This window comes from Aegilops tauschii, chromosome 6 (genome assembly GCF_002575655.3).
Source record: "Aegilops tauschii subsp. strangulata cultivar AL8/78 chromosome 6, Aet v6.0, whole genome shotgun sequence".
Lineage (NCBI taxonomy): Eukaryota > Viridiplantae > Streptophyta > Magnoliopsida > Poales > Poaceae > Aegilops > Aegilops tauschii.
This window is the reverse complement of record NC_053040.3, coordinates 320,769,493-320,796,669: the sequence shown is the minus strand read 5'-3', so window position 1 is coordinate 320,796,669 and position 27,177 is coordinate 320,769,493. Positions and strand designations below refer to the sequence as shown.

General features: G+C 44.2%; 1 long non-coding RNA gene across 1 annotated transcript; it reads right to left on the bottom strand.

The window, feature by feature from the left end:
• Nucleotides 1–6,596: 6,596 nt before the first annotated feature.
• Nucleotides 6,597–17,902, bottom strand: LOC109759188 (uncharacterized). The gene is made up of 6 exons (XR_012186850.1): nucleotides 17,807–17,902; nucleotides 17,662–17,724; nucleotides 17,493–17,573; nucleotides 7,260–7,350; nucleotides 7,098–7,184; nucleotides 6,597–7,024 (listed from the first exon to the last, which is right to left on the bottom strand). It is a non-coding gene; the product is annotated as an uncharacterized lncRNA (long non-coding RNA).
• Nucleotides 17,903–27,177: the final 9,275 nt, after the last annotated feature.

The following is a 27,177-nucleotide window of genomic DNA, read 5'->3' as shown; positions in this document are numbered from 1 at the left end:
ATATAAGCCAACTAGTTTCACTGAGGCAAGTAATAACTAGGCAGAAAATAGTTAATTAAAGGCAGCCAGCTGAGTATGATAACTTGTGCAACTGGGACAAAAAAATGTATATCCAACTAGAAATATATAGACAAGTATGCAACAAAAAATGGACAGGCTATCCACCAACTGTGATTAATCTCTTGGGCAACTAGAATATATGGACACGTAGGTGCACCAGCAGGGCACCTACAGGAGCAACTCGAACACGGAAGTAGGGCAACTTGTGCAACTCAACAGAATATAGACAACCAACCTAGTACAAACATGAAGCAAAGTAAGCATGACAACTAGTGCAGAGAGCAGAACATGTGGACAGCCAACTAGTATAGGGATGCAGCCAACTGAGCAGGCAACTTGTGCATCTGAACAACATATAGACAATCAACCTAGTACAAATAGGAAGCCAACTAAGCATGACAACTAATGCAAAGTGCAGAACATGTGAACAGCCAACTAAAAATAGGGATGCAACCAACTGGGTAGAAATTTGTGCAACTAAACCAAAAACTAGTTCAATCAGTCATTGCATTGCACACATCTAGGACATCATCTACCAACAACAAACCACAGCGAGGACCAGAACATGGTATATTGGGCGCACCCGTACCTCAAACCGCAAAAATCCCAAGCACCACTCGGCCATGACCAACAAAACACTCAGTAATGAATCCCCACCACCACTACCCCTTGCAACCGCACAAAATCAAAGCGTATGAAGATCGAATCGAAGCAAGCACGAAAAGGGACCCTATGCAGCCCGCCACATCTGCCACCATCAACCTGGACACGGCCTCATCCCCGGCGACGACACAGAGAGGGGAAGGACAACAGAAGGCCCCCGCGGACGTCTGCCTCGACTGCAAATCCCAACAACCACTCCACCGACACCAACGCACCCTCCCACCATGAATCCCCACCACCATTGTCCCTTGTTGTCGCACAAATCCAAGTATAGGAGAGTTGAACGGAAGCACACACGACACGTCTACACCAAATCGACCATACGAGGCAGTTGATGCCATAGGAACCCTAGCAATCCCAGCCCACCATTTCCGCCATCGACAACCTCGACCTGACCTAGACCCCCGGCGACGAGACAGACAAAGGGAGGACAGTAGTAGGTACCTGCAACGCTGGCGAGGGCCAGCAGTGAACCCCCCCCCCCCCGCGCAGTCCAGCAACGAATCTGTCGGCGATTTGAGAGCCGCGGCGCGATTCCGCCGCAGTTGCGGGGCGAGAGCGAGACGAAAAGGGAGGAGAGGAACAGGAATGCCACGGCCAGCGGAGGAAATGGGGGAGAGAACGGCTCGCATTTCGAAACCGCCGTCCACGATCTCCCTCTAGTCGCTTACACGTGGGTCCCGCGCTGGGTCGGATAAGGACAACTCGCCCACGACTGCGCGGTGGGAGGAAACAGACCAGGCGGCACCTGGCGCTCGCGCGATGCGATCGCGACGCGATCATACGTTGACGAGCCGGCCACTCGTTTCAACCAGAAAGTGTGTGTGCACTAATAAGATTTTAGGAACCAACCAGGACCAAGCATGGATAACCACTTGACCTACGATGCGCTAGTGATGAATTGCAGGTCGGAAGTTTAAGAACACCTATAGCCGCGCAAATTTATTGCACAAGTACCATTTACTTTAGTGGGTTTTTTTGATAAATTTGAAAATATTTTGAAAAAAATCGTTCATTCTGAAAAAAACATCAAGAGAAAAAAGTTCATGGATTTGGAAAAGAAAGTTCATCGATATGAAAAAGAGTTCATCGATTTTGAAAAAAAAACATTCATTTGTTAAAAAAATCATCGATTTCGAAAAAAGTTCATCGATTTTGAAAAAAGTTCATCGATTTGTTAAAAAAGTTCAACAATTTTGAAAAAGTTCGTCGATTCTGAAAAAAAAAGTTCATTGATTTGTTAAAAAAGTTCACCGATTTGAAAAAAAGTTGATCGATTTTGAAAAAAGCTCATCGATTTTGAAAACAAGTTCATCGATTTCGAAAAGAAGTTCATGATTTTGAAAAAACACAAATTGTAAAAAGTTCACGCATTTAGTAAAAATAAAAAAAGAAACAAAAAAAGGAAAAAGAAAAGTAAACAAATAATAGAAAAAACCGTTCCAAATTAAAGAAGACCGGTATGGGAGAAGCTTCCCAAAACTGAAGGATTAACGGCCGAGAAAGAATAAATAGGTGAAAAGAAGTATGCTAGCACATTGTTCGTTTGGCTCAGTGGTTGGTGCGCTGGTCTCACAACCTGGAGAACCTGAGTTCGAATCCCCGCCTTGCACCTTTTCTGCTTTGCCTCCTTTTGAAAAAGGGACAACGGGTCGCCCGTTTGCGAACAATGAAGAAACGGGCGCTAAAGGCGCCGTTTAGGAAATGCCGCCACGCCTCCCCGGAGCTTCTATTCGGCGCGTTCGGCGCCGGGGAAGCGAACCGGCGCCTACTGGCAGCGCCAGGTGGGCCGGCCCACAGACGGAGCGATCGCGAAAAAATAACGCAAAAATAAATTTGGTAGAACCACGACTCGAACTAACACCGGTACGCAGCGGGATTTTTCAGCTAACCACTACAACATCGGATAACTAGTGATTGAAATCAAACGCGAACACTATAAGAACCATAGAAGCCGCGCTATTTATTGCACATAATAATACAGTTTACTTTATAACTTGGATTTTCGAATTTCTTAAATATTGTACGTTTTACTTTATAGCTTGAACAAAAGTTCATTAAATTTGAAAATAAGATAATCAAATTTGCAAAAAGCTCATAGATTTTGAAAAATGTTCATTGAATTTGGAAAAAGTTCATTGATTTTGAAAAGAGTTCATCCCGTGTTTGAAAAAAAGTTCATCGAATTTGAAAAAAGGTTCACAAAGTTGAAAAAAGGTTCACAAATTTGAAAAAAAGTTCATCGAATTTGAAAAGAGTTCATCCCGTCTGAAAAAAAGTTCATCGCATTTGAAAAAAGGTTCACAAATTTTAAAAAAAGTTCATCGATTTTTTTAAGAAGTTCATCGATTTTTTTTAAATTTCATCGAATTTGAAAAATAGGTTCACGAATTAAGAAAAACGTGCACTGAATAAAACAAAGAAAGATGAGAAAAAAGAAAAAGAATAAAAAAGAAACCAATCTAAAAAATGAGTAAAAATCAAAGAAAGAACTAACTAGCACATTCCGGGAGGATGCCCTGGTGGCTATGCCCGTGCACTTGCGACTAAGAGGTCGCGCGTTCGACTCCCCATCTCCTCACACTTTTTGCGTTTGAAAACCAGGAAGAAAGAATAAAACGGGCCGGCCCAATTAGAAGCGCATCCAGGCACCAGTTGGCGAACTGGCGCATAAGCGCCAAATAGGATTTGCCCGCCTCCCCTACCTCCCGTGTAGCGTGGTTGAAGGACAGGGGAGGTGGGCTGGGCCGGCCTCTTTGCTAGATGGGCCATAGTGCCCAGCAGTTTAGGTCACCCTCGACTTCTTTTTCTATTTTCTTTTATCTTTTCTGTATTCCAAATTGGCCACTGTTTTCTAAATATTTTAGTGATCAATTGAATTTTTTTAGTTATGAAACTATGCCCAAAAAGGGGATGCAATACTCTAGGGTTGCACAAAAAGTTTAGAGGGCATTTGCAATTATTTGAATTTTGGTTTGAATTTAAATGTGTGGGTAGGTGCTGATGGGTCAGTTTTAAATACTTTAGGGGCATTCTAACAACTCAAATAATGTTAGTTTCTACAAGAATATTATATAGTGATTATTTTCCACCATACAAACATTTTTTTCGATAGTGTGAAGAAATAAAATTTGACTTGCATTTTGACTTGGGTTTGATCAAGTGACAATTAAGCTTGGCAAATCATGATGACATGGGATCATTAGAGAGGGGATCATTGTAGTATGACACCAAGGGTGTTACATCACCCTGTACTTTGTACCCCATTCACAATCAATACAACAGAAGCAAGACGTAGGGTTTTTACCTCTTCAAGAGGGCATGAACCTGAGTAAAACATCGTGTTCCTCTTTGCCATGTTACCATCTAGCCAAGATCACCAGCTCGGAGTCCCCCACCCGAGATCCGTCTGATTTGATTCTGATGGGTCAGTTTTAAATACTTTAGGGGCATTCTAACAACTCAAATAATGTTAGTTTCTACAAGAATATTATATAGTGATTATTTTCCACCATACAAACATTTTTGTTCGATAGTGTGAAGAAATAAAATTTGAATTGCATTTTGAATTTGATTTTGACTTGGGTTTGGTCAAGTGACAATTAAGCTTGGCAAATCATGATGACATGGGATCATTAGAGAGGAGATCATTGTAGTATGACACCAAGGGTGTTACATCACCCTGTACTTTGTACCCCATTCACAATCAATACAACAGAAGCAAGACGTAGGGTTTTTACCTCTTCAAGAGGGCCTGAACCTGGGTAAAACATCGTGTTCCTCTTTGCCATGTTACCATCTAGCCAAGATCACCAGCTCGGAGTCCCCCACCCGAGATCCGTCTGATTTGATTCCGACAACCCCATGTCTCCAATGTTATTCATTGTTGTTGATATGTTGGCCATTCTAATTTATCGCGCAAACAAGGACAATCAGATTACATGAGTAGTGACACATTTTGTGGACGGCGGCCTCTATGTTTTGCAATATGCTCATGATACAGTTTTTTTATTGAACATGACCTGGATAATGCTCGAAACCTGAAATTGTTGCTTTCAGTGTTTGAGCAAATATCATGTCTTAAAATTAACTTCCATAAAAGTGAATTATTCAGCTTTGGAGAAGTTAGTGAAGCGGCGACTGATTACGTTAACTTGTTTGGTTATGCGCACAGCCAATTCCTGATTAATTATTTGGGAATTTCGATTCATTATCGGCGTCTCACTAATGCAGAATGGAACATGTAGAGGATCGCTTAGAGAAACAGTTGAGCAGTTGAAAAGGCAAGTTGCTCTTTGTTGAAGGACGAATGGTCTTGATCAACTCTATCCTCACAAATATGGTTCTCTGTATGTTTTCCTTTTCCAACTCCCAAGAGGGGTCTTGCAGAGGCTGGATTATTTCTGATCCAGATTTTTTTGGCAAGGAGACAGTGAAAAGAAAAAATACAGGCTGGTCAAATAGAACGTGGTTTGTAGGTCGAAAGACCAAGGTGGACTTGGCATTCATGGTCTGCAGGTCAAGAATGATGCCTTAGTAAATGGTTGTTCAAACTACTTATTGAGGATGACGTTTGGCAAACATTGTTGCACAACAAGTTTCTATGCCAAAAACGGTGTCCCGAGCCTATTGAAACCTGGCTACTCGCACTTTTAGGCTGGTCTAATGGCAGCGAAGAAACATCTTTTCCGAGTTGGATCCTTCGCAATAAAAGACGGGTCAGAGATTCGTTTCTGGGAGGACAATTGGCTAGGCAATGCCAGCCTCCGAGAACAATATGCAGGTTTGTGCCGCATTGTTCACGATAAGAATGACACACTTGCGTAGGTGCTTCACTCATTCCCGTCGGATATTTCATTCAGGCGGGATTTTATTGGCCTGCGTCTTATGTCATGGCAAATCTAATATCTCGATTGGAATCGATTAACCTAACAGAACAACGAGACGTGTTTCGCTGGAACCTCACTACATCGGGGTCCTTCATAGTGGACTCTATGTACCATGCGCTCACGCATCCAGAGATCCCAGTTGGATGTCGAAGATTCCACTAAAAGTTAAAAATCTTCATGTGGTATCTTTGAATGGGAGTTGTGCAGACCAAAGATAACCTCGCCCGTCGCAATTGGCAAGGAAGCAGGATGTGTAGTTTTTGTACTCGTGATGAGACAATCAAACACCTCTTTTTCCAATGCAAGTTTGCATGTTCTATGTGGTCAGTCATCCAAATATCATCCAACTTGTATCTGCCTACAAGTGTTGCCAATATTTTTGGTCATTGATTGGACGGTATTCCAAATAGATTCAAAACGCTAATAAGGATGGGAGTGTGTGCCTTATTATGCGAGCTTTGACTATGTAGAAATGATTTGATTTTCGCGGGCCAAAATGCATCTTCTTAGTAGGTTATTTTTCGATGTACGCACTCGCTTCATACGTGGTCTACGCTTCACCGAACTGAGTACCAAATGTTGTTTAAGTTGGTGTGTATGCGGTTGGAGCGAGTGGCCAAGGAGGTTTTTATCCAACATGGGTGACAACATAATCTCCGGATCGGTACACCACCTCCTTTGATATAAGCATAGTGTCGATCCTTTTTTTAGGGAGGCAGTGGCTGTCCTATATGACTCTAGTGTTGTCAATATGTTAGATGTTTTTATCTTTTATCAGTTTGTCAATATGTCTGGCGAATGTTATTTATCTTTTATCAGTTTGTAAGCATTTGACAATTTGGCTGTGTATCTCAGTCATGCAAAGCCCGGGTGTAGCTCATGCTATGTATCCAAAGCATCCGTTTGATGCTACATTTTGAGTTGATAAAAATGCTCTTTATCAAATAAAAATCAAAGGTATTCTTCGTCTGATTTTTGTACGACCAAAGAGAATCAAGTGTTACTTCCTATGGCCCACAAAACTAGATAAGTCTAATTGTGCCAACTTCATACAAATTTAGTCGTACTTGTAGCATAGGTCATCTGAAACAGTATTATCAGATTACGGGGCAACCAGAACAAGCAGGATTTTTAATGGTATCTAATAATGTTGTAATCAGGTTACACTACAAAAGCTGGAGGGAAAAACACCTTCTAACTCAAACTACCTAGTCTTCAACAATCACAGCAATAAAACAAGCTCAACAGTTGGGTGATGATATCAGCCTGAACACGTGAATGCTGATATGAGCATCTCGTTGTGCTCATTTTTTCTTTTGCGATGAAGATGGTTCCGTTGATCTCTGGAGACACCACACCTTGATTGTTCCATCTCTAGAGCTTGATGCTAGACGGAGTTTTTTATCAGGATGCTGAAATTTAAAACAGTTAGCCTCATTCAACACTCCTGTTCAGATTAAAGAAAACTCAAAATGCAATTCTTACCCCTCGGTACCAGCTGAGACAAGTGACACTCTTTTTATGCCCACATAAGACTAACCCCACTTGGCCAATATCATGAAAGATTTTATCCTGCGCACAAGTACAGTCCTTAGATAATTATAAAAAAGTCGACTACAAGATAATATTGTCGAATATAAAACCTACCACCAGTGTAGGCCTCACATTGCACAACGTTATTGATCGGTCTTCATTAGCAATCGCGATATAGTTGTTCGCCAGATCCTTAAAAGGTGGACTGAAAAAGAATAGCTAAAATATCCAGGCAACGCAAAATATGGTGTATATTGATCGCAAGCCTTCAACTAATTACGAGAAAGGTATAAATAATTTCCAGATCAAGTAGACTGAATGGTTTGAACATTCGATGCTGAATATTTAAGCAAACAGACTGCTTGACAAATCATCAGTGTTTGTTACACTTCTGCACTAAGAGAAACATAGAAGATTCATAGTAGTACAACATTTTAGGCTAATGAGCATTCCGGTGATTCATGCAGTAACTAGTTTAACTTTATCCAGTACAGGAGCTGATTGCAACAGATACGTACTCAACTACACGGTTGCGCGCCTTCAAATTGCGAGAAAGGTGTAAATAATTTCCAGATCAAGTTGGTAGAATGGTTTGAACATTCAACTGTTCATATTTAAGAAAACAGCACTTCTGAGGGTTTGTTACACTTCCGTTGCAAAGCGCCTACTGGTATTCTTGCAATGCATGCATGCTGCCTACTCGTACACGGTTAGAGTAGAGGATCTCGTTGCGAAATGGAATGTTGCAGACTTGTAGCTTCAATGGAAAGGTAAGGATTTGGTCATCCATGCCTTTTTTTACGACGCCGATAACTGCCACACGTGTGGCACGATGGACACCCGACCACACAACCCTGTGTGGCATACCCAGCAGGCAGCCCACACGACCCTATGTGGGTGAACATTAGAACTGCCCACACGCCCGGGCGCAGCTACTTCGTGCCACACGTCGATGAAGGAAATATGCCCTAGATGCAATAATAAAGTATTATTTATTTCCTTATATCATGATAAATGTTTATTATTCATGCTAGAATTGTATTAACCGTAAACATAATACATGTGTGAATACATAGACAAACAAAGTGTCACTAGTATGCCTCTACTTGACTAGCTCGTTAATCAAAGATGGTTATGTTTCCTAGCCATAGACATGAGTTGTCATTTGATTAACGGGATCACCTCATTAGGAGAATGACGTGATTGACTTGACCCATTCCGTTAGCTTAGCACTCGATCGTTTAGTATGTTGCTATTGCTTTCTTCATGACTTATATATGTTCCTATGACTATGAGATTATGCAACTCCCGTTTACCGGAGGAACATTTTGTGTGCTACCAAACGTCACAACGTAAATGGGTGATTATAAAGGTGCTCTACAGGTGTCTCCAAAGGTACTTGTTGGGTTGGCGTATTTCGAGATTAGGATTTGTCACTCCGATTGTCGGAGAGGTATCTCTGGGCCCACTCGGTAATGCACATCACTATAAGCCTTGCAAGCATTGTGACTAATGAGTTAGTTGCCGGATGATGTATTACGAAACGAGTAAAGAGACTTGCCAGTAACGAGATTGAACTAGGTATCGAGATACCGACGATCGAATCTCGGGCAAGTAACATACCGATGACAAAGGGAACAACGTATGTTGTTATGCGGTCTGACCGATAAAGATCTTCGTAGAATATGTAGGAGCCAATATGGGCATCCAGGTCCCGCTATTGGTTATTGACCGGAGAGGTGTCTCGGTCATGTCTACATAGTTCTCGAACCCAAAGGGTCCGCACGCTTAAAGTTACGATGACAGTTATATTATGAGTTTATATGTTTTGATGTACCGAAGGTTGTTCGGAGTCCCGGATGTGATCACGGACATGACGAGGAGTCTCGAAATGGTCGAGACATAAAGATTGATATATTGGACGACTATATTCGGACACAGGAAGTGTTCCGGAGAAGTTTCAGATTAAACCGGAGTGCCGGAGGGTTACCGGAACCCCCCGGGGAAGTATTGGGCCTTAGTGGGCCTTGAGGGGAGAGAGAGGGCAGCAACCAGGAGGTGGCGCACCCCCTCCCAGGAGGAGTCCTAGTTGGACTAGGAGAGGGGGGCGCGGCCCCCTTTCCCTCTCCCTCTCCCTCTCTTTCCTTCCCCCCTTCTTTTCCTAGTAGGACTAGGAAAGGGGAGTCCTACTCCTACTAGGAGGAGGACTCCCCCTCTCTCCTTGGCGCGCCTAGGGCAGCCGGCCTCCCCCTTGCTCCTTTATATACGGGGGCAGGGGGGCACCTCTAGACACACTTGATATACGATATTTTAGCCGTGTGCGGTGCCCCCTCCACCATATTACACCTCGATAATACCGTTGCGGAGCTTAGGCGAAGCCCTGCGTCGGTGGAACATCATCATCTTCACCACGCCGTCGTGCTGACGAAACTCTCCCTCAACACTCGGCTGGATCGGAGTTCGAGGGACGTCATCGAGCTGAACGTGTGTAGAACTTGGAGGTGCCGTACGTTCGGTACTTGATCGGTCGGATCGTGAAGACGTACGACTACATCAATCGCGTTGTGATAACGCTTCCGCTGTCGGTCTACGAGGGTACGTGGACAACACTCTCCCCTCTCGTTGCTATGCATCACCATGATCTTGCATGTGCGTAGGAATTTTTTTGAAATTACTACGTTCCCCAACAGTGGCATCCGAGCCTGGTTTTATGCGTTGATGCTATGCACGAGTAGAACACAAGTGAGTTGTGGGCGATATAAGTCATACTGCTTACCAGCATGTCATACTTTGGTTCAGCGGTATTGTGAGATGAAGCGGCCCGGACCGACATTACGCGTACGCTTACGCGAGACTGGTTTCACCGTTCGGAGCACTCGTTGCTTAAAGGTGACTGACGGGTGTCGGTCTCTCTCACTTTAGTTGAACCGAGTATGGCTACGCCCGGTCCTTGCGAAGGTTAAAACAACACCAACTTGACAAACTATCGTTGTGGTTTTGATGCGTAGGTAAGAACGGTTCTTGCTAAGCCCGTAGCAGCCACGTAAAACTTGCAACAACAAAGTAGAGGACGTCTAACTTGTTTTTGCAGGGCATGTTGTGATGTGATATGGTCAAGACATGATGTGATATAATTTGTTGTATGAGATGATCATGTTTTGTAACCGAGTTATCGGCAACTGGCAGCAGCCATATGGTTGTCGCTTTATTGTATGAGATGCAATCGCCATGTAATAGTTTTACTTTATCACTAAGCGGTAGCGATAGTCGTAAAAGCAATAAGTTGGCGAGACGACAACGATACTACGATGGAGATCAAGGTGTCGTGCCGGTGACGATGGTGATCATAACGGTGCTTCGGAGATGGAGATCACGAGCACGGTGCTTTGGAGATGGAGATCACAAGCACAAGATGATGATGGCCATATCATATCACTTATATTGGTTGCATGTGATGTTAATCCTTTATGCATCTTATCTTGCTTTGATTGACGGTAGCATTATAAGATGATCTCTCACTAAAATTTCAAGATAAAGTGTTCTCCTTGAGTATGCACCATTGCGAAAGTTCTTCGTGCTGAGACACCACGTGATAATCGGGTGTGATAGGCTCTACGTTCAAATACAACGGGTGCAAAACAGTTGCACACGCGGAATACTCAGGTTAAACTTGACGAGCCTAGCATATACAGATATGGCCTCGGAACACAGAGACCGAAAGGTCGAGCGTGAATCATATAGTAGATATGATCAACATAGTGATGTTCACCATTGAAACTACTCCATCTCACGTGTTAATCGGACATGGTTTAGTTGATTTGGATCACGTAATCACTTAGATTATTAGAGGGATGTCTACCTAAGTGGGAGTTCTTAAGTAATATGATTAATTGAACTTAAATATATCATGAACTTAGTCCTGATAGTATTTTGCAAATTATGTTGTAGATCAATAGCTCGCATTGTTGCTTCCCTGTGTTTATTTTTGATATGTTCCTAGAGAAAAATTATGTTGAAAGATGTTAGTAGCAAAGATGCGGATTGGATCCGTGATCTGAGGATTATCCTCATTGCTGCACAGAAAAATTATGTCCTTGATGCACCGCTAGGTGACAGACCTATTGCAGGAGCAGATGCAGACGTTATGAACGTTTGGCTAGCTCAATATGATGACTACTTGATAGTTTAGTGCACCATGCTTAACGGCTTAGAATCGGGACTTCAAAGACGTTTTGAACGTCATGGACCATATGAGATGTTCCAGGAGTTGAAGTTAATATTTCAAGCAAATACCCGAGTTGAGAGATATGAAGTCTCCAACAAGTTCTATAGCTAAAAGATGGAGGAGAATCGCTCAACTAGTGAGCATGTGCTCAGGTTGTCTGGGTACTACAATCGCTTGAATCAAGTGGGAGTTAATCTTCCAGATAAAATAGTGATTGACAGAATTCTCTAGTCACCATCACCAAGTTAGTAGAACTTCGTGATGAACTATAGTATGCAAGGGATGACGAAAGTAATTCCCGAGCTCTTCGTGATGCTGAAATCGACGAAGGTAGAAATCAAGAAAAACATCAAGTGTTGATGGTTAACAAGACCACTAGTTTCAAGAAAAGGGCAAAGGGAAGAAGGGGAACTTCAAGAAGAATGGCAAGCAAGTTGCTGCTCAAGTGAAGAAGCCTAAGTCTGGTCCTAAGCCTGAGACTAAGTGCTTCTACTGCAAAGGGACTGGTCACTGGAAGCGGAACTACCCCAACTATTTGGTGGATATGAAGGATGGCAAAGTGAACAAAGGTATATTGGATATACATGTTATTGATGTGTACTTTACTAGTGTTTATAGCAACCCCTCGGTATTTGATACTGGTTCAGTTGCTAAAGTAGTAACTCGAAACGGGAGTTGCAGAATAAACAGAGACTAGTAAAAAGGCGAGGTGACGATGTGTGTTGGAAGTAGTTCCAAGATTGATATGATCATCATTGCACACTCCCTGTACTTTCGGGATTAGTGTTGAAACTAAATAAGTGTTATTTGGTGTTTGCGTTGAGCATGAATATGATTTGATCATGTTTATTGCAATACGGTTATTCATTTAAGTTAGAGAACAATTGTTGTTCTGTTTACATGAATAAAAACCTTCTATGGTCATACACACCAACGAAAATGGTTTGTTGGATCTCAATCGTAGTGATACACATATTCATAATATTGAAGCCAAAAGATGCAAAGTTAATAATGATAGTGCAACTTATTTGTGGCACTGCCGTTTAGGTCATATTGGTGTAAAGCGCATGAAGAAACTCCATACTGATGTGATTTTGGAATCACTTGATGCTTGCGAACCGTGCCTCATGGGCAAGATGACTAAAACGTCGTTCTCCGGAACTATGGAGAGAGCAACAAATTTGTTGGAAATCATACATACAGATGTATGTGGTCCAATGAATATTGAGGCTCGTAGCAGGTATCATTATTTTCTGACCTTCACAGATGATTTGAGCAGATATGGGTATATCTACTTAATAAAACAGAAGTCTGAAACATTTGAAAAGTTCATATAATTTCAGAGTGAAGCGGAAAATCATCGTAACAAGAAAATAAAGTTTCTACGATCTGATCATGGAGAAGAGTATTTGAGTTACGAGTTTGGTCTTCAATTAAAACAATGTGGAATAGTTTCACAAATTCGTGCCACCTGGAACACCACAGCGTAATGGTGTGTCCGAACGTCGTAATCGTACTTTATTAGATATGATGCGATCTATGATGTCTCTTACTAATTTACCGCTATCATTTTGGGGTTATGCTTTAGAGACGGCTGCATTCACTCTAAATAGGACACCATCGAAATCCGTTGAGACGACGCCTTATGAACTATGGTTTGGCAAGAAACCAAAGTTGTCGTATCTTAAAGTTTGGGGTTGCGATGCTTATGTGAAAAAGTTTCATCCTGATAAGCTCAAACCCAAATCGGAGAAATGTGTCTTCATAGGATACCCAAAGGCAAGACATTTCGTTGCTTAGTATGGATCCTTTCTAGAGAAGGAGTTTCTCTCGAAAGAAGTGAGTGGGAGGAAAGTAGAACTTGATGAGGTAACTGTACCTGCTCCCTTATTGGAAAGTAGTTCATCACAGAAATTTGTTCCTGTGACTCCTACACCAATTAGTGAGGAAGTTAATGATGATGATCATGTGACTTCAGATCAAGTTACTACCAAACCTCGTAGGTAAACCAGAGTGAGATCCACACCAGAGTGGTACGGTAATCCTGTTCTGGAGGTCATGTTATTTGACCATGACGAACCTACAAACTATGAAGAAGCGATGGTGAGCCCAGATTCCGCAAAATGGCTTGAGGCCATGAAATCTGAGATGAGATCCATGTATGAGAACAAAGTGTGGACTTTGGTTGACTTGCCCGATGATCGGCAAGCAATTGAGAATAAATGGATCGTCAAGAGGAAGACGGACGCTGATAGTAGTGTTACTATCTACAAAGCTAGAATTGTCGCGAAAAGGTTTTTCGACAAGTTCAAGGTGTTGACTACGATGAGAGTTTCTCACTCGTATCTATGCTTAAGTCTGTCCGAATCATGTTTAGCAATTGCCGCATTTTATGAAATCTGGCAAATGGATAAACAAAGCTGCATTCCTTAATGGATTTATTAAAGAAGAGTTGTATATGATGCAACAGAAGGTTTTGTCAATCCTAAAGGTGCTAACAAAATATGCAAGCTCCAGCGATCCATCTATGGACTGGTGCAAGCATCTCGGAGTTGGAATATACGCTTTGATAAGTTGATCAAAGTATATAGTTTTATACAGACTTGCGGTGAAGCCTGTATTTACAAGAAAGTGAGTGGGAGCACTACAGCATTTCTGATAAGTATATGTGAATGACATATTGTTGATCGGAAATAATGTAGAATTATTCTGCAAAGCATAAAGGAGTGTTTGAAAGGAGTTTTTCAAAAGAAAGACCTCAGTGAAGCTGCTTACATATTGAGCATCAAGATCTATAGAGATAGATCAAGACGCTTGATAAGTTTTTTCAATGAGTACATACCTTAACAAGATTTTGAAGTAGTTCAAAATAGAACAGTCAAAGAAAGAGTTCTTGCCTGTGTTACAAGGTGTGAAATTGAGTAAGACTCAAAGCCCGACCACGGCAGAAGATAGAAAGAGAATGAAAGTCATTCCCTATGCCTTGGCCATAGGTTCTATAAAGTATGCCATGCTGTGTACCAGATCTATTGTATACCCTACACTGATTTTGGCAAGGGAGTACAATAGTGATCTAGGAGTAGATCACTGGACAGCGGTCAAAATTATCCTTAGTGGAATAAGGATATGTTTCTCGATTATGGAAGTGACAAAAGGTTCGTCGTAAAGGGTTACGTCGATGCAAGTTTTGACACTAATCTAGATGACCCTAAGTCTCGGTCTAGATACATATTGAAAATGGGAGCAATTAGCTAGAGTAGCTCCGTGCAGAGCATTGTAGACATAGAAATTTGCAAAATACTTACGGATCTGAATGTGATAGACCCGTTGACTAAAATTATCTCACAATCAAAACATGATCACACCTTAGTACTCTTTGGGAGTTAATCACATAGCGATGTGAACTAGATTATTGACTCTAGTAAACCCTTTGGGTGTTGGTCACATGACGATGTGAACTATGGGTGTTAATCACATGGTGATGTGAACTATTGATGTTAAATCACATGGCGATGTGAATTAGATTATTGACTCTAGTGCAAGTGGGAGACTGAAGGAAATATGCCCTAGAGGCAATAATAAAGTATTATTTATTTCCTTATATCATGATAAATGTTTATTATTCATGCTAGAATTGTATTAACCGTAAACATAATACATGTGTGAATACATAGACAAACAAAGTGTCACTAGTATGCCTCTACTTGACTAGCTCGTTAATCAAAGATGGTTATGTTTCCTAGCCATAGACATGAGTTGTCATTTGATTAACGGGATCACCTCATTAGGAGAATGACGTGATTGACTTGACCCATTCCGTTAGCTTAGCACTCGATCGTTTAGTATGTTGCTATTGCTTTCTTCATGACTTATATATGTTCCTATGACTATGAGATTATGCAACTCCCGTTTACCAGAGGAACACTTTGTGTGCTACCAAACGTCACAACGTAAATGGGTGATTATAAAGGTGCTCTATAGGTGTCTCCAAAGGTACTTGTTGGGTTGGCGTATTTCGAGATTAGGATTTGTCACTCCGATTGTCGGAGAGGTATCTCTGGGCCCACTCGGTAATGCACATCACTATAAGCCTTGCAAGCATTGTGACTAATGAGTTAGTTGCCGGATGATGTATTACGAAACGAGTAAAGAGACTTGCCAGTAACGAGATTGAACTAGGTATCGAGATACCGACGATCGAATCTCGGGCAAGTAACATACCGATGACAAAGGGAACAACGTATGTTGTTATGCGGTCTGACCGATAAAGATCTTCGTAGAATATGTAGGAGCCAATATGGGCATCCAGGTCCTGCTATTGGTTATTGACCGGAGAGGTGTCTCGGTCATGTCTACATAGTTCTCGAACCCAAAGGGTCCGCACGCTTAAAGTTACGATGACAGTTATATTATGAGTTTATATGTTTTGATGTACCGAAGGTTGTTCGGAGTCCCGGATGTGATCACGGACATGACGAGGAGTCTCGAAATGGTCGAGACATAAAGATTGATATATTGGACGACTATATTCAGACACAGGAAGTGTTCCGGAGAAGTTTCGGATTAAACCGGAGTGCCGGAGGGTTACCAGAACCCCCCGGGGAAGTATTGGGCCTTAGTGGGCCTTGAGGGGAGAGAGAGGGCAGCAACCAGGAGGTGGCGCGCCCCCTCCCAGGAGGAGTCCTAGTTGGACTAGGAGAGGGGGCGCAGCCCCCTTTCCCTCTCCCTCTCCCTCTCTTTCCTTCCCCCCTTCTTTTCCTAGTAGGACTAGGAAAGGGGAGTCCTACTCCTACTAGGAGGAGGACTCCCCCTCTCTCCTTGGCGTGCCTAGGGCAGCCGGCCTCCCCCTTGCTCCTTTATATATGGGGGCAGGGGGGCACCTCTAGACACACTTGATATACGATATTTTAGCCGTGTGCGGTGCCCCCTCCACCATATTACACCTCGATAATACCGTTGCGGAGCTTAGGCGAAGCCCTGCGTCGGTGGAACATCATCGTCGTCACCACGCCGTCGTGCTGACAAAACTCTCCCTCAACACTCGGCTGGATCGGAGTTCGAGGGACGTCATCGAGCTGAACGTGTGTAGAACTTGGAGGTGCCGTACGTTCGGTACTTGATCGGTCGGATCGTGAAGACGTACGACTACATCAACCGCGTTGTGATAACGCTTCCGCTGTCGGTCTACGAGGGTACGTGGACAACACTCTCCCCTCTCGTTGCTATGCATCACCATGATCTTGCGTGTGCGTAGGAATTTTTTTGTAATTACTACGTTCCCCAACAGCCGAACCAACAACTACTCACCCCCACCCTGCACATGTGGCATGAAGCAATTCCGCCCTGACATTTTTTGATGGCAACTTTAGTTACCCGGAGATGGCAACTTTAGTTGTAAAGCATGGCAACTTCTCTGTTTTGGATGACAAGTTTCATTTTTTTGGGTCTCGTTCGGGTTAACTATAGTTGCCATGTCTAATTAACAGTTGCCGCCACGTGTGATCAAACCATAGTTTCCATGTGTGATTAACTAGTTGCCACGTGTGGTCAAACCATAGTTGCCATGTATGATCAAACATAGTTGCCATGTGTGATTAAATAGTTGCCACGTGTGGTCAAACCATAGTTGCCATGTATGGTCAACCATAGTTGTCGTGTCTGATTAACTAGTTGCCACATATGCACAACTGTAGTTGCGATCTATCACCGTGCGAGCGTCGTCTGGGCGAAAAGCAGTTCACCCACACGGCAACGGGAGCAGCCGTGCGCTAATGGACTGGACGGTGTCCGTGTGGGTGAGGAGCGGTTCACCCACACGGCAACGCGAGCAGCCGTGCGCTAATGGACTGGATGGTGTCCGTGTGGGCGAGGAGCGGTTCACCCACACGACACTGGGTGCTTACGTGGCTCTCCACCCAGATGGCAACTGCTTCAAAATTTGTGCAAATGGATCGAGTGGCATCAGAGAGCGTGTGGGCGTGTTGAGAAGTGTCACACGTGTGGGCGTTATCATTTAGGTTTTTTTAACCAACCCATCTAGTCTCTAAGAATACTTATGAAAAATGACTAATAAAGCATGTGACACGAAAATGACTGTTGTACTACCGGGACAAGAATTGTACCTGGTCCAATCAACTCCATTCACCATCTTGTCTTTGGGTCTACTGGGAACAAGGTCTGTGTCCTTTCGTGGTGTATGCAAGCTAATACGAAATTTAACATACACATCAATATCAGTACTTAGGGGATGCAAATCTTGTGTGATAAAAAATTCAAACCTAAGAACCTTACATCAAGTGTGACGCATCAGTAGGACGTGACAAAATGCTCCAAGTCTTGACTTTACCATCAGATCTGAATTACCAAATGCAATTTTGTATCCAATGAAATTGCTTATTTAAAGTAGCATATTTTGGACAGAAGAGAAAAATGTAACCCCCAGGTTAGAAATGATGAGTCATCAGCATCACAGAAGCTTATTCCGAAAACAGATCCTTTATGTGTTTCCCTGAAGTTACCAAGGAAGGGACACGATTACACATATAAAATTATTTAGGGCTTATTCCATCTGTGCCCCCAATTCCTTAGTTGTGCTCAGTTTTCCCCACGCTTCAAACTTTTGCTCACTTTTCCTCACTCCCTTAGCTGAAACTCTCACAAATGTTCATAACAGACGTTTGCCGTCTTGGCCGTTAACTGACTTGTGGGGCCATGTTGGACTCTGTTGACTGTGGTTGTGGCTTCGCTGGTTGGGCCGTGTTTGTGTTCATAGGACGGGCCCGTTAGTTTGTTGGGAATAAATTAAAAAAGCCTTCTATCGATGGATGCAGCCTGCTATGCATGCCCGGCTTAGGCATCGATTTAGCCTGCTATGCATGCGAACACCGCCACACATGCATCTAGTGACCTAGACCTAAACGCATGCATGCACGCCGAGACGCACGCATCGATCCTTGCCGCCCGGTTGCCGGTGGATTTAGTCGCTCCGCAGCGTCGTTTCACGCGTCGCAGGCATACGTGCCGGTGGCAGAAGGGGCAGGCTGCACGCACGCTCGCGTCTATGTCGAGGCATCGGTTCACGCCGCACGAGTGCCGCTCGATTCAGTTGTGGGAGGCAGGCAGCCGCCAACGCAGAGCACGCAGAAGGGGGAGGCAGGCAGCCGCCAATGCAGAGCACGCAGAAGGGGGAGGCAGGCAGCCGCCAACGCAGAGCACGCAAAGCACGTTCGCATGGATTCACGTTCACACATTTATGATCGCATCGGTTCACGCACGCACTGAGTCACGATCTACGCCGTTTGCGCGTGTACCCACTTCGTCTCTCCTGGCTATTTAAAATGCCCTCCATTGCCTCTTCTTCTACAGATCCATCTGCGCCTCCCACTTCTCTCCTTTTCGACTTGCTCCTTGTGTTTGCAGCTGGCTTCACCGTCTTGCTACTGGTTTCCCTAGTTGAGATGCTCTTTTCTTTCAGACTCTTGTTCCTTTTGATCTTGGGCTTTACTTGGGGTTTTCCCCGTGGAGGTGTTGATGGAGTAGTTCCACTCGCCGAGCACTTGACGACCATTTGACGGTCATCTATGGGTTCAATAATCTTTAAAGGCACAGTTGGAAAAATTAGCCCCTCCTCTTCCTCTCTTATAGCTTCAAAACCATCAAAGGCCATGGTTTCAAAATCTTCTGCTTCTTCATCTCTTGGCCTTTTCTCCCTAGAGCTGGTAAATAAAATTATAAGCCATAGGCAAAAAAGACAACAAATGCAAACAAAAGGGTAGCTGCATTCTACAAAGGGTGCAGACACATACCAAGATGCTTCATTTGTTGCTGCATTCTCCACTGCTTAATTGCTGCTGCATTCTCCACTGCATCTTCAGTCTCCATTGCTGCTGCATTCTCCTCAGCATTGGCTGCTGTCCATCTTTCCTCCTCTCCAAATGATGCATCCACTGCATTGGTACAAAGCCTAGCAATATGCCCCAGAACTCCACATTTTTTGCAAGCACGCTTCTTTGGTAGACGACCCTCCTCACCTGCTCTAATCCTCTGGTTCCTTGGTCTTCCTGGTGGTCTAGTAATGACAGGAGCGTGGAGTTTGAACCCTGGATCTACTATGTTCCATTGATCTTTCCCCAATAGTGCAGGCACATTGTCAGCATAAGCAGACATAAATTTGGCAACAGAGAAATACTCAGAGCAATATTGATCAACTTCACCATCTGCACCCCCGATAACGGTCATCAGATGTAGGGCATGTATGCATGGCTTCCCACGGATCTGCCATTGCCTACAAGTACATTCTCTAGTACTTAGGTTCACAGGATACCTCCATACCCTATTTTTAGTGTCAGTATATGTAACCTCTCCCTCATATGTACCAGATCGAATACATTTCATCTTCAGTCCTCTTGCCTTCAAGTGCAATGCCTTAATCAGTGATGGGAGCATTTGATGACCAACATATTGTGTTTCTGCAATTCTTTTGCGAAGAGCCATCTTTATCATGATCATTTGCCTCATCTTGTCAAATGCTTGCCACAACAAGATGTTGGGAATCGTAGCATAATTTTGAAATTTTCCTACGCTCACCAAGATGCATCTATGGAGTATACTAGCAACGAAGGGAAGGGAGTGCATCTACATACCCTTGTAGATCGCGAGCGGAAGCGTTCCAATGAACGTGGATGACGGAGTCGTACTTGCCGTGATCCAAATCACCGATGACCGAGTGCCGAACGGACGGCACCTCCGCGTTCAACACACGTACGGTGCAGCGACGTCTCCTCCTTCTTGATCCAGAAAGGGGGAAGGAGAGGTTGATGGAGATCCAGCAGCACGACGGCGTGGTGGTGGATGTAGCGGGTCTCGTGCAGGGCTTCGCCGAGCTTCTACGAGAGAGAGAGAGGTGTTGCAGGGGAGGAGGGAGGCGCCCAAGGCTGTTGTGTGCTGCCCTCCCTCCCCCCCTTTATATAGGCCCCCTGGGGGGTGCGCCAGCCCCAAGAGATGGGATCTCAAGGGGGGCGGCGGCCACAAGGGGGGGAAGGGGTGCCTTGCCCCCCAAGGCAAGGGGGAACTCCCCCCTAGGGTTCCCAACCCTAGGCGCATGGGGGGAGGCCCAAGGGGGGTGCCCCAGCCCACTAGGGGCTGGTTCCCTTCCACTTTCAGCCCACGGGGCCCTCCGGGACAGGTGGCCCCACCCGGTGGACCCCCGGGACCCTTCCGGTGGTCCCGGTACAATACCGATAACCCCCGAAACTTTCCCGGTGGCCGAAACTGGACTTCCTATATATAATTCTTCACCTCCGGACCATTCCGGAACCTCTCGTGACGTCCGGGATCTCATCCGGGACTCCGAACAACTTTCAGGTTTCCGCATACATATATCTTTACAACCCTAGCGTCACCGGACCTTAAGTGTGTAGACCCTACGGGTTCGGGAGACATGCAGACATGACCGAGACGCCTCTCCGGTCAATAACCAACAGCGGGATCTGGATACCCATGTTGGCTCCCACATGTTCCACGATGATCTCATCGGATGAACCACGGTGTCGAGGATTCAATCAATCCCGTATACAATTCCCTTTGTCAATCGGTATGTTACTTGCCCGAGATTCGATCGTCGGTATCCCAATACCTTGTTCAATCTCGTTACCGGCAAGTCTCTTTACTCGTACCGCAATGCATGATCCCGTGACTAACGCCTTAGTCACATTGAGCTCATTATGATGATGCATTACCGAGTGGGCCCAGAGATACCTCTCCGTCATACGGAGTGACAAATCCCAGTCTCGATCCGTGCCAACCCAACAGACACTTTCGGAGATACCCGTAGTGCACCTTTATAGTCACCCAGTTACGTTGTGACGTTTGGCACACCCAAAGCACTCCTACGGTATCCGGGAGTTGCACGATCTCATGGTCTAAGGAAAAGATACTTGACATTGGAAAAGCTCTAGCAAACGAAACTACACGATCTTTTATGCTATGCTTAGGATTGGGTCTTGTCCATCACATCATTCTCCTAATGATGTGATCCCGTTATCAATGACATCCAATGTCCATAGTCAGGAAACCGTGACTATCTGTTGATCAACGAGCTAGTCAACTAGAGGCTTACTAGGGACAGGTTGTGGTCTATGTATTCACACATGTATCACGATTTCCGGACAATACAATTATAGCATGAATAATAGACAATTACCATGAACAAAGAAATATAATAATAACCATTTATTATTGCCTCTAGGGCATATTTCCAACAGTCTCGCACTTGCACTAGAGTCAATAATCTAGTTACATTGTGATGAATCGAACACCCATTGCGTCCTGGTGTTGATCATGTTTTGCCCTAGGGAGAGGTTTAGTCAACGGATCTGCTACATTCAGGTCCGTGTGTCCTTTACAAATATCTATGTCTCCATTTTGAACACTTTCACGAATGGAGTTGAAGCGACGCTTGATATGCCTGGTCTTCCTGTGAAACCTGGGCTCCTTCGCAAGGGCAATAGCTCCAGTGTTGTCACAGAAGAGAGTCATTGGGCCCGATGCATTGGGAATCACCCCTAGGTCGGTAATGAACTCCTTCATCCAGACTGCTTCCTGTGCTGCCTCTGAGGCTGCCATGTACTCCGCTTCACATGTAGATCCCGCCACGACGCTTTGCTTGCAACTGCACCAGCTTACTGCTCCTCTATTCAAAATATACACATATCCTGTCTGTGACTTCGAGTCATCCAGATCTGTGTCGAAGCTAGCGTCGACGTAACCCTTTACGACGAGCTCTTCGTCACCTCCATAAACGAGAAACATATCCTTAGTCCTCTTCAGGTACTTCAGGATATTCTTGACCGCTGTCCAGTGTTCCTTGCCGGGATTACTTTGGTACCTTCCTACCAAACTTACGGCAAGGTTTATATCAGGTCTGGTACACAGCATGGCATACATAATAGACCCTATGGCCGAGGCATAGGGGATGACACTCATCTATTCTATATCTTCTGCCGTGGTCGGGCATTGAGTCGTGCTCAATTGCACACCTTGTAATACAGGCAAGAACCCCTTCTTGGACTGATCCATACTGAACTTCTTCAATATCTTGTCAAGGTATGTACTCTGTGAAAGACCAATGAGGCGTCTTGATCTATCTCTATAGATCTTGATGCCTAATATATAAGCAGCTTCTCCAAGGTCCTTCATTGAAAAACACTTATTCAAATAGGCCTTTATACTTTCCAAGAATTCTATATCATTTCCCATCAATAATATGTCATCCACATATAATATGAGAAATGCTACAGAGCTCCCACTCACTTTCTTGTAAACACAGGCTTCTCCATAAGTCTGTGTAAACCCAAACGCTTTGATCATCTCATCAAAGCGAATGTTCCAACTCCGAGATGCTTGCACCAGCCCATAGATTGAGCGCTGGAGTTTGCACACTTTGTTAGCATTCTTAGGATCGACAAAACCTTCCGGCTGCATCATATACAACTCTTCCTTAAGGAAGCCATTAAGGAATGCCGTTTTGACGTCCATCTGCCATATCTCATAATCATAGTATGCGGCAATTGCTAACATGATTCGGACGGACTTCAGCTTCGCTACGGGTGAGAAAGTCTCATCGTAGTCAACCCCTTGAACTTGTCGATAACCCTTAGCGACAAGTCGAGCTTTGTAGATGGTCACATTACCATCTGCGTCCGTCTTCTTCTTAAAGATCCATTTGTTTTCTATGGCTCGCCTTTCATCGGGCAAGTCAGTCAAAGTCCATACTTTGTTTTCATACATGGATTCTATCTCGGATTTCATGGCTTCTAGCCATTTGTCGGAATCCGGGCCCGCCATCGCTTCTTCATAGTTCGAAGGTTCACCGTTGTCTAACAACATGATTTCCAGGACAGGGTTGCCGTACCACTCTGGTGCGGAACGTGTCCTTGTGGACCTACGAAGTTCAGTAACTTGATCTGAAGTTTCATGATCATCATCATTAACTTCCTCCCCAGTCGGTGTAGGCACCATAGGAACATTTTCCCGCGCTGCGCTACTTTCCGGTTCGGAAGGGGTGACTATCACCTCATCAAGTTCCACTTTCCTCCCACTCGATTCTTTCGAGAGAAACTCCTTCTCTAGAAAGGACCCGTTCTTGGCAACGAAGATCTTGCCTTCGGATCTGAGGTAGAAGGTATACCCAATAGTTTCCTTAGGGTATCCTATGAAGACGCATTTTTCCGATTTGGGTTCGAGCTTTTCAGGTTGAAGTTTCTTGACATAAGCATCGCATCCCCAAACTTTTAGAAATGACAGCTTAGGTTTCTTCCCAAACCATAATTCATACGGTGTCGTCTCAACGGATTTAGACGGTGCCCTATTTAAAGTGAATGCGGCAGTCTCTAAAGCATAACCCCAAAATGAGAGCGGTAAATCGGTAAGAGACATCATAGATCGCACCATATCCAATAGAGAGCGATTACGACGTTCGGACACACCATTTCTCTGAGGTGTTCCAGGCGGCGTAAGTTGTGAAACTATTCCACATTTCCTTAAGTGTGTACCAAATTCGTGACTTCAATATTCTCCACCACGATCTGATCGTAAGAATTTTATTTTCCTGTCACGTTGATTCTCGACTTCATTCTGAAATTCCTTGAACTTTTCAAAGGTTTCAGACTTGTGTTTCATTAGGTAGACATACCCATATCTACTTAAATCATCAGTGAGAGTGAGAACATAACGATATCCTCCGCGAGCCTCAACACTCATTGGACCACACACATCGGTATGTATGATTTCCAATAAGTTGGTTGCTCGCTCCATTGTTCCGGAGAACGGAGTCTTGGTCATCTTACCCATGAGGCATGGTTCGCACGTGTCAAATGATTCGTAATCAAGAGACTCCAAAAGTCCATCTGCATGGAGCTTCTTCATGCGCTTGGCACCAATGTGACCAAGGCGGCAGTGCCACAAGTATGTGGGACTATCGTCATCAACTTTACATCTTTTGGTATTCACACTATGAACATGTGTAACATCACGTTCGAGATTCATCAAAAATAAACCATTGACCAGCGGGGCATGACCATAAAACATATCTCTCAAATAAATAGAACAACCATTATTCTCGGATTTAAATGAGTAGCCATCTCGAATTAAACGAGATCCAGATACAATGTTCATGCTCAAAGCTGGCACTAAATAACAATTATTGAGGTTTAAAAATAATCCCGTAGGGAGATGCAGAGGTAGCGCGCCGACGGCGATCACATCGACCTTGGAACCATTCCCGACGCGCATCGTCACCTCGTCCTTCGCCAGTCTCCGTTTATTCCGTAGTTCCTGTTTTGAGTTACAAATATGAGCAACCGCACCGGTATCAAATACCCAGGAGCTACTACGAGTACTGGTAAGGTACACATCAATTACTAGTATATCACATATACCTTGGGTGTTGCCGGCCTTCTTCTTGTCCGCTAAGTATTTGGGGCAGTTCCGCTTCCAGTGACCACTTCCCTTGCAATAAAAGCACCCAGTCTCGGGCTTGGGTCCATTCTTTGACTTCTTCCCGGTAACTGGCTTACCGGGCGCGGCAACTCCCTTGCCGTCCTTCTTGAAGTTCTTCTTACCCTTGCCCTTCTTGAACTTAGTGGTTTTATTCACCATCAACACTTGATGTTCTTTTCTGATCTCTACCTCAGCTGATTTCAGCATTGAATATACCTCGGGAATGGTCTTTTCCATCCCCTGCATATTGTAGTTCATCACAAAGCTCTTGTAGCTTGGTGGAAGCGACTGGAGGATTCTGTCAATGACCGCGTCATCCGGGAGATTAACTCCCAGCTGAGACAAGCGGTTGTGCAACCCAGACATTCTGAGTATGTGCTCACTAACAGAACTGTTCTCCTCCATTTTACAGCTGAAGAACTTGTCGGAGACATCATATCTCTCGACCCGGGCATGAGCTTGAAAAACCAGTTTCAGCTCCTCGAACATCTCATATGCTCAATGTTTCTCAAAACGCTTTTGGAGACCCGGTTCTAAGCTGTAAAGCATGCCGCACTGAACGAGGGAGTAATCATCAGCACGCTGCTGCCAAGCGTTCATAACGTCTTGGTTCTCAGGGATTGGTGCTTCACCTAGCGGTGCTTCTAAGACATAATCTTTCTTGGCTGCTATGAGGATGATCCTCAGGTTCCGGACCCAGTCCGTATAGTTGCTGCCATCATCTTTCAGCTTGGTTTTCTCTAGGAACGCGTTGAAATTGAGGACAACGTGGGCCATTTGATCTACAATACATAGTGTAAAGATTTAGACTAAGTTCATGATAATTAAGTTCATATAATCAAATTATTTAATGAACTCCCACTCAGATAGACATCCCTCTAGTCATCTAAGTGAAACATGATCCGAATTCGACTAGGCCGTGTCCGATCATCACGTGAGACGGACTAGTCAAGATCGGTGAACATCTCCATGTAGATCGTATCTTCTATACGACTCATGCTCGACCTTTCGGTCCTCCGTGTTCCGAGGCCATGTCTGTACATGCTAGGCTCGTCAAGTGAACCTAAGTGTATTGCGTGTGTTCCGAGGCCATGTCTGTACATGCTAGGCTCGTCAACACCCGTTGTATTCGAACGTTAGAATCTATCACACCCGATCATCACGTGGTGCTTCGAAACAACGAACCTTCGCAACGGTGCACAGTTAGGGTGAACACTTTCTTGAAATTATTATAAGGGATCATCCTACTTGCTACCGTCGTTCTAAGCAAATAAGATGCAAAAACATGATAAACATCACATGCAATCAAATAGTGACATGATATGGCCAATATCATCATGCTCCTTTGATCTCCATCTTCGGGGCACCATGATCATCTTTGTCACCGGCATGACACCATGATCTCCATCATCATGATCTCCATCATTGTGTCTTCATGAAGTCGTCACGCCAACGATTACTTCTACTTCTATGGCTAACACGTTTAGCAATAAAGTAAAGTAATTTACATGGCGTTTATTTAATGACACGCAGGTCATACAAAATAATAAAGACAACTCCTATGGCTCCTGCCGGTTGTCATACTCATCGACATGCAAGTCGTGATTCCTATTACAAGAATATGATCAATCTCATACATCACATATATCATTCATCACATCTTCTGGCCATATCACATCACATAGCACTTGCTGCAAAAACAAGTTAGACGTCCTCTAATTGTTGTTGCAAGTTTTTACGTGGTTTGTAGGTTTCTAGCAAGAACGTTTCTTACCTACGTATGACCACAACGTGATTTGCCAATTTCTATTTACCCTTCATAAGGACCCTTTTCATTGAATCCGTTCCGACTAAAGTAGGAGAGACAGACACCCGCTAGCCACCTTATGCAACTTGTGCATGTCAGTCGGTGGAACCAGTCTCACGTAAGCGTACGTGTAAGGTCGGTCCGGGCCGCTTCATCCTACAATGCCGCCGAAACAAGAAACGACTAGTAGCGGTAAGAAGAATTGGCAAACTCAACGCCCACAACTGCTTTGTGTTCTACTCGTGCATAGTAACTACGCATAGGCCTGGCTCTGATACCACTGTTGGGAATCGTAGCATAATTTTGAAATTTTCCTACGCTCACGAAGATGCATCTATGGAGTATACTAGAAACGAAGGGAAGGGAGTGCATCTACATACCCTTGTAGATCGCGAGCGGAAGCGTTCCAATGAACGTGGATGACGGAGTCGTACTTGCCGTGATCCAAATCACCGATGACCGAGTGCCGAACGGACGGCACCTCCGCGTTCAACACACGTATG